We start from the raw sequence: 12689 nt of genomic DNA on the forward strand, positions 1-12689 counted from the left end.
ACTCAAAGCCAGCTGTATGACCAAAGCTCGCCCCAGCATTGATGACAGCTCAGGAAAGCTGGGAAACGTAGATCACATTGCCCAGCAAGCAGGCAGCCCTGAAGGTTGGAGAGTGTCCTTTCCAAATGGCTCTGGTCTAAACCTCTTCCAGGCACCTCTGCTTTCTCCAGGCAGGTGATCTGGTCTGAGAGTCTGTCTCCTTTGCAGCTTGCCCCTTTTACTCTTGAGGAGAAGGAGCCTAGTGAATCTGATCAGTTTCAGGGACTTCCTGAAGCTGCTTTGAGGTTTTAATCTTTCTTGTTAAGAAGCTTCCTTGCACGATGGAATGCTTAAACTCTCGAGGAAGCTGTTCCACAACAGTGGACAAAAGAAAAAAGTGTGTATGAAAGCCACAAGGAAACCCTCCATTTCAAATGGTATCATAAGAACACCCCATGTTAATTATCAATCCTATTTGTTCTTGCATTTTCCCAATTATGATGTTAAAAATAAAAGAAACAGTCACATAGTCTATTATATTAAAAAGAAATGTCTTTTGAGATTGAAACTTTTCAACTTCTAAAAATTAGATAATGATATGAAATTTCATGATCAAAATTAATCCTGGGCACTCTAGGATGAAATTTGCTCCCATCTAAGATTATGAAACTTTTGAGTCCAGTAGTTCTCAAAACACAGTTCCAAAATGGAGTTGTGCAAGAATTCTGAGCAGTTGTAAGAAAATTGCAAGGAAATAAGATGAGAGTCTTGCGACCTCAGTTTCTTCAAAAACCCAGAATTTTTCTTGAAATTTGTTTTCTTCTTCCTCTCAGGTGCAGCAGAGACAGTGAGTTTTCTTCAGTGTACTCATGCCAGCTGGCTATTGTCATTTGTTATGCCTCTAGCAAAAAACATGGTTTTTGCCATGTGCAGCTTGTTCTTGTGATTATATACAACTTGAACTCGTGAGAACTTTACTCAAGTGATCTTCTTAGAGTATAAATGGCCAGAGTATAAATACGCTCTGAATAAAATTGGATATTGCATGAGACTTTAGTCCACCTCATATTTCATTTTCAGGCCCTGTTTTCCAAGGTTCATGCTACCAACTAGAGCAGCAGTACTACCCCGGCTGACAAGCATTTTGAACTACCATGTGCTGCAGTTACAGTAATTATCTTAAGTCTTTGGCAGTTCTGGATATATTAAAGACACATTGGTTCCATGACTGTCTCTATCTGAAGTAATGTTAATTTTTTAACATCACTATAGGTAATTAGCTATCTTTTGACTATAAAATTATATCGAGATTGAATCTTCTGACTCTATATTGAATAGTAGTACTTTTATTACTAAAACTGAAAATGGAGAGTTGGGTAACAGGTAAGGATAAGTTCATGAAAAATCAGCTTTTTGAAACATGAGGATGGATCTACAAGCCCAGAACCAGGCTATGCCAAGGTCCTGAAATATTTTAACTAGGATTAAAAGAGATAACAGAAATGACTAAACACAGCCCAACATTCTGCTAATAGATAAAATAAAGAAACAAGGAAAAGGGTATTGTTAATTTCAAACTGGCCTGATATTTCAATCTCAGTCTGACTATAGTTAATTCTTGTATTTTCAGTCCAGCTGCTCATTAGCTAAACATCAACGTAGTTTGTTATGCACATCCTAGGGTACACACAGAGACCAGAAGAAGGGTCTAGATCCCATGGAGCTAGAGTTAGAAGTAGTTGTGAGCATGAGGACTTAGGTCTAGAAACTGAACTTGAGTTCTTTGGACGAGCAGCAAGCACTCAACCATAGGACCATTTCTGTAGCGTCCGTATTTTATGCTTTTAGTACTTCTGAAGCCCTCCTTGTGACATTTTCTCTCATTCTCAATTCCAAATCAATGAACATTCAATATATACTTTCCATCTTCTAGGAATTTTACTAGACTCATGTTTATTTTGGGCTATCTTGATAAGGAACACTTTAACACCTAATGGTGTTTAATAGCAAAGACAATATTACTCTGAAGTATTAAGATTATTTTCTCAGATAGTTAAGTATAACACATATTTGTTATTACAGAATAGTCAGGAGCTGCATTTATTTTACATTTTTTTAATCATTTGCTTGAAAATTTCTGCTTTCCTGCTTTGAAGAACACTCAGAAATTATAGCATTTAAGGCTTTCCTCCTTCCTAAAACAGTGAGCAGTGCACACCCGTGGCTTCCCCTCGCACCCCATCCCATGGCTCTCTAAATGGTTAAGTGGAAAGGCTCGTTGAAATGCGAGCCTATTCCTTGTTTTGAAGTGCAAATCACACCAGTCCCTTGGATCACACTCATACTTCTCTGTATCTCAAGCAGGAATTTTAACCAAGACACTGCTGAGTTAGATATCAAAGCACTTTGTTGGAAAGGCTAAGCATGTTATACTCCTTCCTTCAGTGCAGGAACTTTACTGCATACCCAAGTTGGTACTCCATGTAAGACAGTCAAAACTGTCTCTGAATATTTTAAGTCCTTTGGTAAGAGACAGAGCAAAAATCCCATCCCCTTATATGAAGAAAATTAACCATATATTATACTGGGGACCTAATGTAATTCTTTCGTTCCAATGATTCTTTTTCAGTGGGCTCTGGGAAGTTCATTATCCAAATAGAGGACAGTAATCAGAGTAATGAGCTCTCTAGTGATACTGCATTACTATTGGTGTCTTCATGAGTTCCCTCTCACTGTCTGTCTGAACATATATACATAGATATTTGTGTGTACATAATCGGTTCCTATTTTGCAAAAAAAATAACTTTCTTTTGAAAGTATCATATTGAATACCCAGGGGTCCTGAGGATTTCACTACGTCTGGCGTGGTATATCTGAGGGAAGAAAAAAAATCTATGTACACTATGCTCTTAATGTCTGTTAACTTTATTCCTCTAAGGAAAAATTCTATCAATACAGCTATAGCTCCGTCAGGCATTCAGGATGAGAATAAATATAAATACACCAAGCTCTTTATCCGTCTACTTCATTTCTCTGGGATGAAATCCTGTCCACACAGCATCAGTTCCGTCCAGTTCCCTAGCCCATAGTCCTACTAATGACTAAACTCCTATGCTTCCAGTCTCGTCTATGTCCTCCGTTTCCTCACTCTCCATTTCCAGTACTTTCTACTCCTGGCACTCAGAAAACTCTGCTTACCCTCTATGGAACCTCTGTCATCCTCTCCTGCCATGCTGTTCTGTCTCTCTACAGAAAGATGGCTGCCCTTTTTTTTTCCTCTCCACACAGTTCTCTGCCTCCTCAGGAATGTTCCTCCACCTTACCTTCCACCTTGATATGTAAAAACCTTTATTGTTCTCAGTCAGTTTCTCTCAAGAGCCACTAGGCCTCAATATTTCAGCGGAGTAAATATCTCTTGACTCCAATGAGTTAAACTTCTAGAATTCACCCTTTGTAAATCCTTTTTATTGAGTTTGGATTGGGTCTGAGACACTCCTTCCACTAAAAAATCAGACAAAAGTGAAAGTTTGTCACTTTGGCGATAATACTGTACAAAGTTGAAACTCATCTTTCTGGGAGTATCAATCTTTGTATCAATCAACCTGAGCATATCCCAACATTTCATGTTCTCATTGATTGTGGAAAAAGTCTCCCACCAAGTGACCAATTATGTGCAAAATATCCCCTTGAGTTTATACATGTACTACAGGTATATTGATTATTTCACAGAAATAAAAGAAAACCTGAATACCTTTAGTACTGCTGACAACACCTGGTATCTTGTGTTTTAAAAGAAAACAACTTGAATATCTCATCAATATCAGGTTAATGACAATATAAAACATGCTAGTCAACAGAAGAACGAGCTTAAGTGGTGACATCTACTTTTCCATCAGTTCTGTAAGGGATTTAAGAATATCAGACACAATACTGTCTACGAAAAGTCACTAGGAGCCACCCAGAGGATAGTATAGGCTTTGAAGAATCATTAGAACAAAGGCTTGATCAAAGTTTTATGAGCTCTGAGAGTTCATTTTAAGGTTTCTCTTGAAGAAAAATACTATAAAATTGCAAATTAACAACGGAGTATTAACATGAACTTTTACTTAGGAAAAGAAGCCATAACAAAATTTAAAAATTTCCACAGTGGTTGTACAAGTTTGCATTCCCACCAACAACGGAGGAGTGTTTGCTCCGCATCCTCTCCAACATTGACTGTCATTAGTGAAATCAGTATGGTGGTTTCTCAGAAAATTGGGAATCAATCTACCTCAAGACCCAGCCACACCACTCTTAGGCATATACCCAAGGAATGTTCAATCATACCACAAAGATACATGCTCAACTATGTTCATAGCAGCACTATTTGTAATAGCCAGAACCTGGAAACAACCTAGATGCCCGTCAACTGAAGAATGGATTAAGAAAATGTGGTACATATACACAATGGAGTACTACTCAGCAGAGAAAAACAACGACAGCATGAAATTTGCAGGCAAATGGATGGAACTAGAAAATATCATCCTGAGTGGGGTAACCCAAACCCAGAAGAACAAACATGGTATGTACTCACTCATAAGTGGATTCTAGATATAAAGCAAAGAGCAATCAGACTGCAACCCACAGAACCAGGGAAGCTATATAGCAGGGGGGACCCTAGAATGACTGTGGTTTATAATAAGTTTTGGTTTTACTCAATTACTGGGCAAGCCTCAGTCAACAATTTCACTATTAGGATAAGAATTTGTACTGTATCAAGCTGATAATAGATAAATAAATAAATAAATAGAAATGGGGGAAAATTTTTTAAAAAAAAATTTAAATTTGAAGACCGTCTCAACATCTAGAAAACAGTATATCCACCTTGTAGTTTTTTTTTAAATATATTTTTCATTGAATAGTCTTCAGTGATCTGTTTCATATAACAGTGATACAACTACATCATAAACTATCGAGAATAAAGATAATTCAGTCATTAATCTGGCAAAGTTAGTCAAAACCAACTTTTTGTTGTTGGTCATTAAAAAATTTAGCTCAGTGAATCTGCTATTTATTAATATACAAACTGTGCTAGGCATATGCACAAAAGTACTAAAGCCCCATGGTTATACTCTGCTCTGAGAAGTTCATTAGAGCCAAACCTCTAAATTAGCTCTCTATCTCCAATGTCCCTCTACCACGGGACCAACCTCCACTTGCCCCACAGTTGAGGATTTACTTAGAAATTCAGATAAGAAAATTCAAAGTTTAAAAAAATGCATTTTTATTCCTTTGTTTCTCTAAGTTTTGAAGAAAGTTGGCCTCCTTGTGAATAAATTGCTTGGACCAGCCATGGAAGTTAGAAGATGCTCATGAAATAGCAGCATTCTTTAGACTTAAACTTCTTTCTATGTTGTACATCAACTGTGAATGCTATAGCCAGCCAGAATACAAAGAAATACGTGCTTATCCTGGGAGTAACTAACATACATGAGAAACCACCATCAAAATGTCCTAATCTAGGATTTCTTTTGTTTTGCTTGAGTTTGGCTTTGTTCTTTCAGAACACAGAGCTATGATTTGTTGCAGGTGGACAGTGGGGAAATGGTCATTCTCAGGGGACATTAACCTTCCTGGTCTCTCTCAGAGGGGAGCAGCCTTATTGGGAAGATGATCTCTCAAGACCTAGAGTGCATGCTGCTGCAATTTGCACCAATTATGACGATTTGAGTTCTGATTATGGAATCCCTTTCCTAAAGTTATAATTAAATATGAGCACAATAGTTGGTGCTATCCCTCTTTGCAAAAGGTCTACAGACCTGTGACCATGCTTCCATCTATTTTTTTGGACCACATGGTCATACAAGAGAAAGCAAGTTATATTATCTTATAGTGAAAATAATACCAACTACATTTCCAATCACCTGGTAGGAAAAGGCTCTTTCAAAACTAACTGCATTGATGATAATAAAGAAAAGTGTCATGGGTGACTCTGTGTGTGTGTGTGTGTGTGTGTGTGTGTGTGTGTGTGTGTGTGTGTGTGTGATGCACATGCATGTGTGCTAACCTATTCATGGATATTTGTCAGTCAGTGTTTTATACCACATGTCTTCCTCCGTCATACTTCATTATCTTTTTGAGATAGGCTGTCTCACTGAACCTTGAGTCCACTCTTTCAGCTAGATTGGCTGACCTGAGAGCGCTCAGTGTCTACACCGGTTTTGTATTTAAATTAGCATTCTGGTTTGAAGTCTGCTTTTCTCTCTGCCAAAAGTACTTGTGTTCTTCCCAATGTAATTTGAGCTTGCCTTTCCAAGTTGCTAGTTCCCTCTTCAATGAAGTAGGTAAAATTTTGACACATGCTTATCTTTAGTTCTCTGGAAATTATGAGGTAAAGTTGTATACACTCTAAACAGAACTTCTTGGTACTAGAGATCACAAGTTGGGAATGGGGATTTTGTCCCCTATCTCCTTTGGGGAATACCAGCATAACTTTCACTCTCTTGACCACGCCCTCCATCATTTTTAATAACGTGATACTTCAAATTACTGGAAAGAAGTGAAAAGTTGCCTAAGCAAGAAAATTATGACAATGATGAGTATGGAAAATAATCGCTTTGGCACTATGGAATTTATGAAATTAAATGTGATGCGAAAGCACAGATTTAATATTTATTTATTCAAAAGCACCACTTCATTACATAGCCATAAGAGATTTGTGACAAAAATCTCTGAATATTTTTTCTACTTTTTCTCTATTTTAAAATAGGCATGATTTTTATTCAAATTTGAGGAAAAATGCATAAATTTTAAAAAAATCTGTCTTTTTTATCCAATTTCCATTTTCAACTATTTTAAAACATTTTTAAAGTAGTTTATGTTCAGAAAAAATTTTAAAGGAAGGTGCAGAGATTTCTCTTGTAACCATTTTCTGAACACAGGCCTATTTGTATACATTTATCAAAATCTTTATCTTCTTCTTTTAAGGACGTCATTGATACTTGGACAGAAACTGTATTTAATCTACAAACCACATTGACTTTTCCAGGTATTATCATGGGTTGTCTTAATTTTTTTTTTCTTTCAGCAACGTTTTAGACTTGTCCTGTTTGGGAGAAAAAAAATATCTCCTAGAGTCTCATGAATGTGAACACTTAGTCAAAGGTGCTGTTTGATGTGATTTAGGTGGTTAAGCCTGCTTTTGAGATTAAAAACCTCGAGCAACTTCTTGCACTAGAAGATGTGAGATCTCAGCTTCCTTCTGCTTCCTGCCACACCTTCCTGCCATGAGAGACTCTTATTAATCTAGTACCCTAAGCCAAAATAAACTTCCTTCTCTAAGTTCCTCTGGCCATGGTGTTTTATCACAGCAACAGAAAAGTAACTAATACAGAAGTTTTCATTTTGAAGACTTTGCACCCCTTTAGTTAAATTTGTGTCTAGGTAGTGTAAGATTAGTAGCTACTGTGAATGGGGCTTTCTTTTTTTAAATTTCTGTTTCATGCCATTTGCTCTTAGTGCATAGGAATGCTGTAGGTTTTGTATGTTGTATATTTAGCCCATAACTTTGTTAAATTTGTTTACTAGTTCTAATCATTTGTGGTGGAGTCACTGACATTTTCCTGCACGTAGAATCATGCCATCTGTGTATAGTAACGGCTGAATTCCCTTCTTTCTTGTGTGAATGACTTTCATTCTTTCTTTTGCCCTGTTTCTCTGCTAAGACTTGAATAAAGGTGATGAAGTGAGCATCTTCATTTCCTTCCAGTTTTTCGGTTTCCCCCATTCAGTGTGAATTAACGCTGGCATTAATGTATGTAGACTTTATTATATCCACCCTGTCACCAATCTGTTAAGCATTTTTTTATCACAACAATTTATTTAAATTTACCAAATGTCTTTTCTTCATCATTCAGATGGTCTTCATATTTCTGTTATTCATCCTAATTGATGTAGTGCTTCATGCTTATTGGTTTCCATATGTTGACTCATCCTGCAGGCCTGGGATGAATCTTACATAATCATGGTGAACAATCATTTCAGTTGGCTGCTGGACCATGTGTACTTTTGAAAGATTCTAGCTTACATTTATAGTCATAAGGGACATTGAGTTATAATTTTCCACTTGTTTAATGGTCTATTTTGAGGCTTTATAGTATGGATTTGGAAAATTTATCATTGTCAATAACTTATAATGACCAAGCAAGGTGACACATACCTGTAACCCTCTGTAAAGGAGTCTATTTAAGAAGAGGAAATGACAGTTAATTGTATATGTCCAGTATCCAAGTATATAAAAATAAGCAACAAAGATAGAATTAAAGGATAGATAGACTCCAGTAGATTACAGTAAGAAGAGGGGACATGAGTACCCACTTTCAACAAGGAGCGGACCATTCAGTCAAAGCTTAGTTAAGCTGGAGGGGCATGCCATTTAACACCAAAAGAACATGCATTTGAATCCATAGCACATGGAACACTCTTGAGGATACAGAAAGTGGTCAGCCACAAATGATTCTTAAAATAACATTATACCAAATATCCACTCTGAACAGTGTGACAAAACTATAAGTCAGTAACAAAAAAACATGCAATTTAAAAAATGGGCTACAGAGCTAAACAGAGAATTCTCAACAGAAGAATCTCAAATGGCTGAAAGACATTTAAGGAATTGCTCAACATCCTTAGTCATCTGGGAAATGCAAATAAAAACGGCTCTTAGATACCATCTTACACCTGTCAGAATGGCTAAGATCAAAAACACTGAAGACAGCTAATATTGGAGAAGATGTGGAGCAGGGGGGAATATTCCTCCACTGTTGATGGGTGTGGTGGTATTGTGTTCCCCAAAATATTGTGCACCCTAATAAACTTATCTGGGGTTAGAGAACAGAACAGCCACTAGATATAGAGGCTGGAAAATGGTTACACACATGCCTTTAATCGTATCACTTGGGAGGCAGAGATCCATTTGGATCTGTGTGAGTTCAAGGCCACACTGGAAAGAGCCAGGCATGGTAACAAGAGCCTTTAAACCTAGGAAGTAATGGCAGAAAGCAGAAAGGTATATAAGGCGTGAAAACCAGGAACTAGGCTGGTTAAGCTTTCAGGCTTTCGAAAAGCAGTTCAGCTGAGATCTATTTGGATGAGGACTCAGAAGCTTACAGTCTGAGGAAACAGGATCAGCTGAGGAATTGGCAAGGTGAGGTGACTGTGGCTTGTTCTGCTTCTCTGATCTTCCAGCATTCACCCCAATACCTGGCTCCAGGTTTGTTTTTATTAACAAGACTCTTTAAGATTTGTGCTACAGGTGGAGTGCAAACTTGTACAGCCACTTTAGAAATCAGTGTGGTGGTGTCTCAGAAAATTAGGAATCAATCTACCTCAAGACCCAATGATACTACTCTTGGGCAAATATCCAAGGAATGTTCAATCATACCACAAGGACACTTGCTCAACTATGTTCATAGCAGCATTATTCATAATAGCCAGAACCTGGAAACAACCTAGATGCCCCTCAACTGAAGAATGGATGAAGAAAATGTGGTTCATACACACAATGGAGTACTATTCAGCAATTAAAAACAATGACATCATGAAATCTGCAGGCAAAAGGATGGAACTAGAAAATATCTTGAGTGAAATAACCCAGACTCAGAAGGACAAACATGGTATGTACTCACTCATAAGTAGATACTAAATGTAAAGCAAAGGATAATGAGACTAAAACCCACAGCTCCAGAGACTCTAACTAACAAGGAGGACCTAAAGAGGGAAGCATGAATCTCCCTGGGAAGGGTAAATAAATGAGAGCTACATGAGTAAACTGGGGATGAGGGGTGGGCAATGGAGGGCAGGGGATGGGGGATGAGAACATAAGGGAATGGGATGGTCAAGCTGGAACAGGGATGGAATGAAAGAGCAATGGAAAAGATACCTTGATAGAGGGAGACATCATGGAGACAGAGAGAAACCTGGTGCTAGGGAAGTTCCCAAGAATCCACCAGGATGACCCCAGTTGAGATAACTAGCAATAGTAGAGAGAGGGTCTGAGGTGACTTACCCCAGTAATCAGATCAGTGAATACCCTAACTGTCATTATAGAGCCTTCATCCAGTAACTGATGGAAGCAGATGCAGAGATCCATAGCCAAACACCAGGCTGAGCTCCAGGAGTCCAGTCAAAGAGAGAGAAGAGGGATTCTATGAGTAAGGGGCATTAAGATCATGATGGGGAAATCTACAGAGACGACCAAACCAAACTAGTGGGAACTCATGACATTTAGACCAACAGTTGTGGAGGTTCCATGGGACTAGTCTAGGCCCTCTGCATAAGCGAGACAGTTGTGTAGTTTGATCTGCTTAAGGGGCCCCCTGGCAGTAAGATCAGGGTCCATCCCTGATGCATGAGTTGGCATTTTGGAGCCCATTACCTATGATGGGACACCTTGCACAGTCTTGATGTAGCAGGAGCGGCTTGTCCCCACCTCAGTTGAATGTACCAAGCTGTGCTGACTCCCCATGGGAGGTCTTATCTTTTCGGAGAAGGGGATGAGGGGATGGATTGAGGGAGAAAGCTGGGGGTGGGCGGGAGGAGGGAAGAGAGGAGAATCTATGATTGGTATATAAAATGAATAAAAAAATTCTTGATTAAAAAACTATTTTCGCCGGGCGGTGGTGGCGCACGCCTTTAATCCCAGCACTCGGGAGGCAGAGGCAGGCGGATCTTTGTGAGTTCGAGGCCAGCCTGGTCTAGAGAGCGAGATCCAGGAAAGGCGCAAAGCTGCACAGAGAAACCCTGTCTCAAAAAACCTAAAAAAAAAAAGAAAAAAGAAAAAAAAACTATTTTCAATAAGAGAAAATACAAAAATAAAGACATACACATACTGAAAGATTAGCTATATGTTCTCATTTTCGTAATCCATGTTTGTTTCTAAGGGTTCCTGGATGCTTTTCTCTGAGCCTGTTGTTAAATGCAGCTATTTCATCACTAGAGGGCGCTTCCACACCAAGTCTGTCATAAATCTACAAGTAGTGTGCTATTCAAGACTGAGGGAGGCTGTGTTTCAAAGGGATGTCCTGTATCCCCAAATCCCTACTTCAGGCTGGAATGGGTCCAGCCTTATCTCCTAATTCCATTCTTGGGTCAGGAGCCATAAAATTCTTCTGATGTGGGACCCTCTGGTGGTGAGTCTGGCTCTAGGGCCCTTCGCCATCACTCACATTTACCCCCTTTCTCTTTTCCCAAGCAGCTAGTGGGTTTCTCCTTTGTGGTTGTTGGAGTTGTGGTAAAAACGAACCTGGAAGCCTTTTAACTCCCAGATCTACAACACAAGTTCATAGTGGATCATCAGAGCCCACCATTAACAACAAACAGAAGGATAGGCTCCAGGGCCATGTTTCTGGAGTCCAGAGTTGTGTCTGAAGAAATCTGCATTTGCCAGAAGTAGTGCTGGTTAGAATACAAGTCCATCCCACTGGGACCTCATGACTCTAACAGGTTGGGGCCAGAGCCCATGTCCATCAGCTTTGGCATGGGCAGCTGTTTTACAGATATTTGCTAGGTGTTCATTTTCACTGCAGTAAGCGCTTCCTTGAATGTAAAGTCCTAGGCATACTTGTTCGTCCCATCTTCAAATGAATGGAGTCTTTTTCCATGCTCTTGTTTGGGCTAACTCTGGCAGTTCCCGTGCTATCAGATAGATGCTAATTCAGAGGCTTCCTTTACAGACACTGGCCTTCAGCCAGGGATCGTGGGACTCTTGTAGGTACTGATGTTCTCCATTCTGGATTCAATATTGGCTTCCAAATCTAAGACCCATGCTGTATTCTTTCTCCTTCATTCAAACTGAAAGTCATACCTCTGCAGCTTAGAACTGGGGGTTGCAACGAACCTGGGCAGATCTTTTTCTGTTTCCTCCAATGATTCTTTTTCTCATATGCTAAAGCAACAGCTGTGATGTCTTTCTTGGCTTCTTCAGTGCTGAGGAAGGTTCTTCCATTTATGAACAGCTACTCAAAGTGATGTCTTCCTCTATTACCATCTTTCAGTATGACTACAGAGAGATTTCCTAGAATTGGACAAGAAGTATTGGCAATTTCTTTAGCGAAATAGTGATGCACAATACTTATTCTTCCATTCCATGACAAAGTTATGTTTCCCCTTTATGTTTTTTTCTTTTAAATTTATATCATGAGCATTTTTAAGTTTGAAGATTATTTTTGTACATTTGGTAAATATTTACTTCACATATTTTAGTTTAGAGGAGCTCCTATAAATGCTTTTGTACTTCTAATAATGCTTTCTATTTGTTTATTGCTGATATTTTGATGTTATGAATTCTCCTTTTAATTGATTGTAGAAGTTGGTTTTATTAGTTAGTTTTTTATGGGAAACTTATTCCTATGAATCACATTGTATATAAATAAGGCCAATTGAATCTCTTCTTTTTAATCAGAAGTCCTTTTGCCTCCTTTTCTTTATATATATGGATCAGTGATAGACTGATAATAGATGATAAATGGATATACATTTACATATGGAATGACTGATAAATATAAGTTGAGAAAACACAGTTGATCTTTTCCTTGTACTGACTTTATAAATTCTGCTGAAATTTATATTAATCAAACTATAAATGCAGACAATAAATCAACAATTATAAATATGGAAGGAAGAGAGCCAGCAGCAAAAAAAAATAGTATATTACTCTGCAACAGTGCCTTCCAGGT

General features: G+C 38.4%; 1 long non-coding RNA gene across 1 annotated transcript in view; it reads right to left on the minus strand.

Annotated features, from left to right (window-relative positions):
* Positions 1-4793: 4793 nt before the first annotated feature.
* LOC128119721 (uncharacterized) overlaps positions 4794-12689 on the minus strand; it is a 102617-nt gene continuing 94721 nt past the window's right edge. The window contains exon 2 of the long non-coding RNA XR_008221640.1: positions 4794-12028. This is a non-coding gene — a long non-coding RNA (uncharacterized LOC128119721). The remainder of the gene's footprint in view (positions 12029-12689) is intronic.

The sequence above is a fragment of the Peromyscus californicus genome, unplaced genomic scaffold (assembly GCF_007827085.1).
Source record: "Peromyscus californicus insignis strain IS unplaced genomic scaffold, ASM782708v3 Scaffold_24__1_contigs__length_46423439, whole genome shotgun sequence".
NCBI lineage: Eukaryota > Metazoa > Chordata > Mammalia > Rodentia > Cricetidae > Peromyscus > Peromyscus californicus.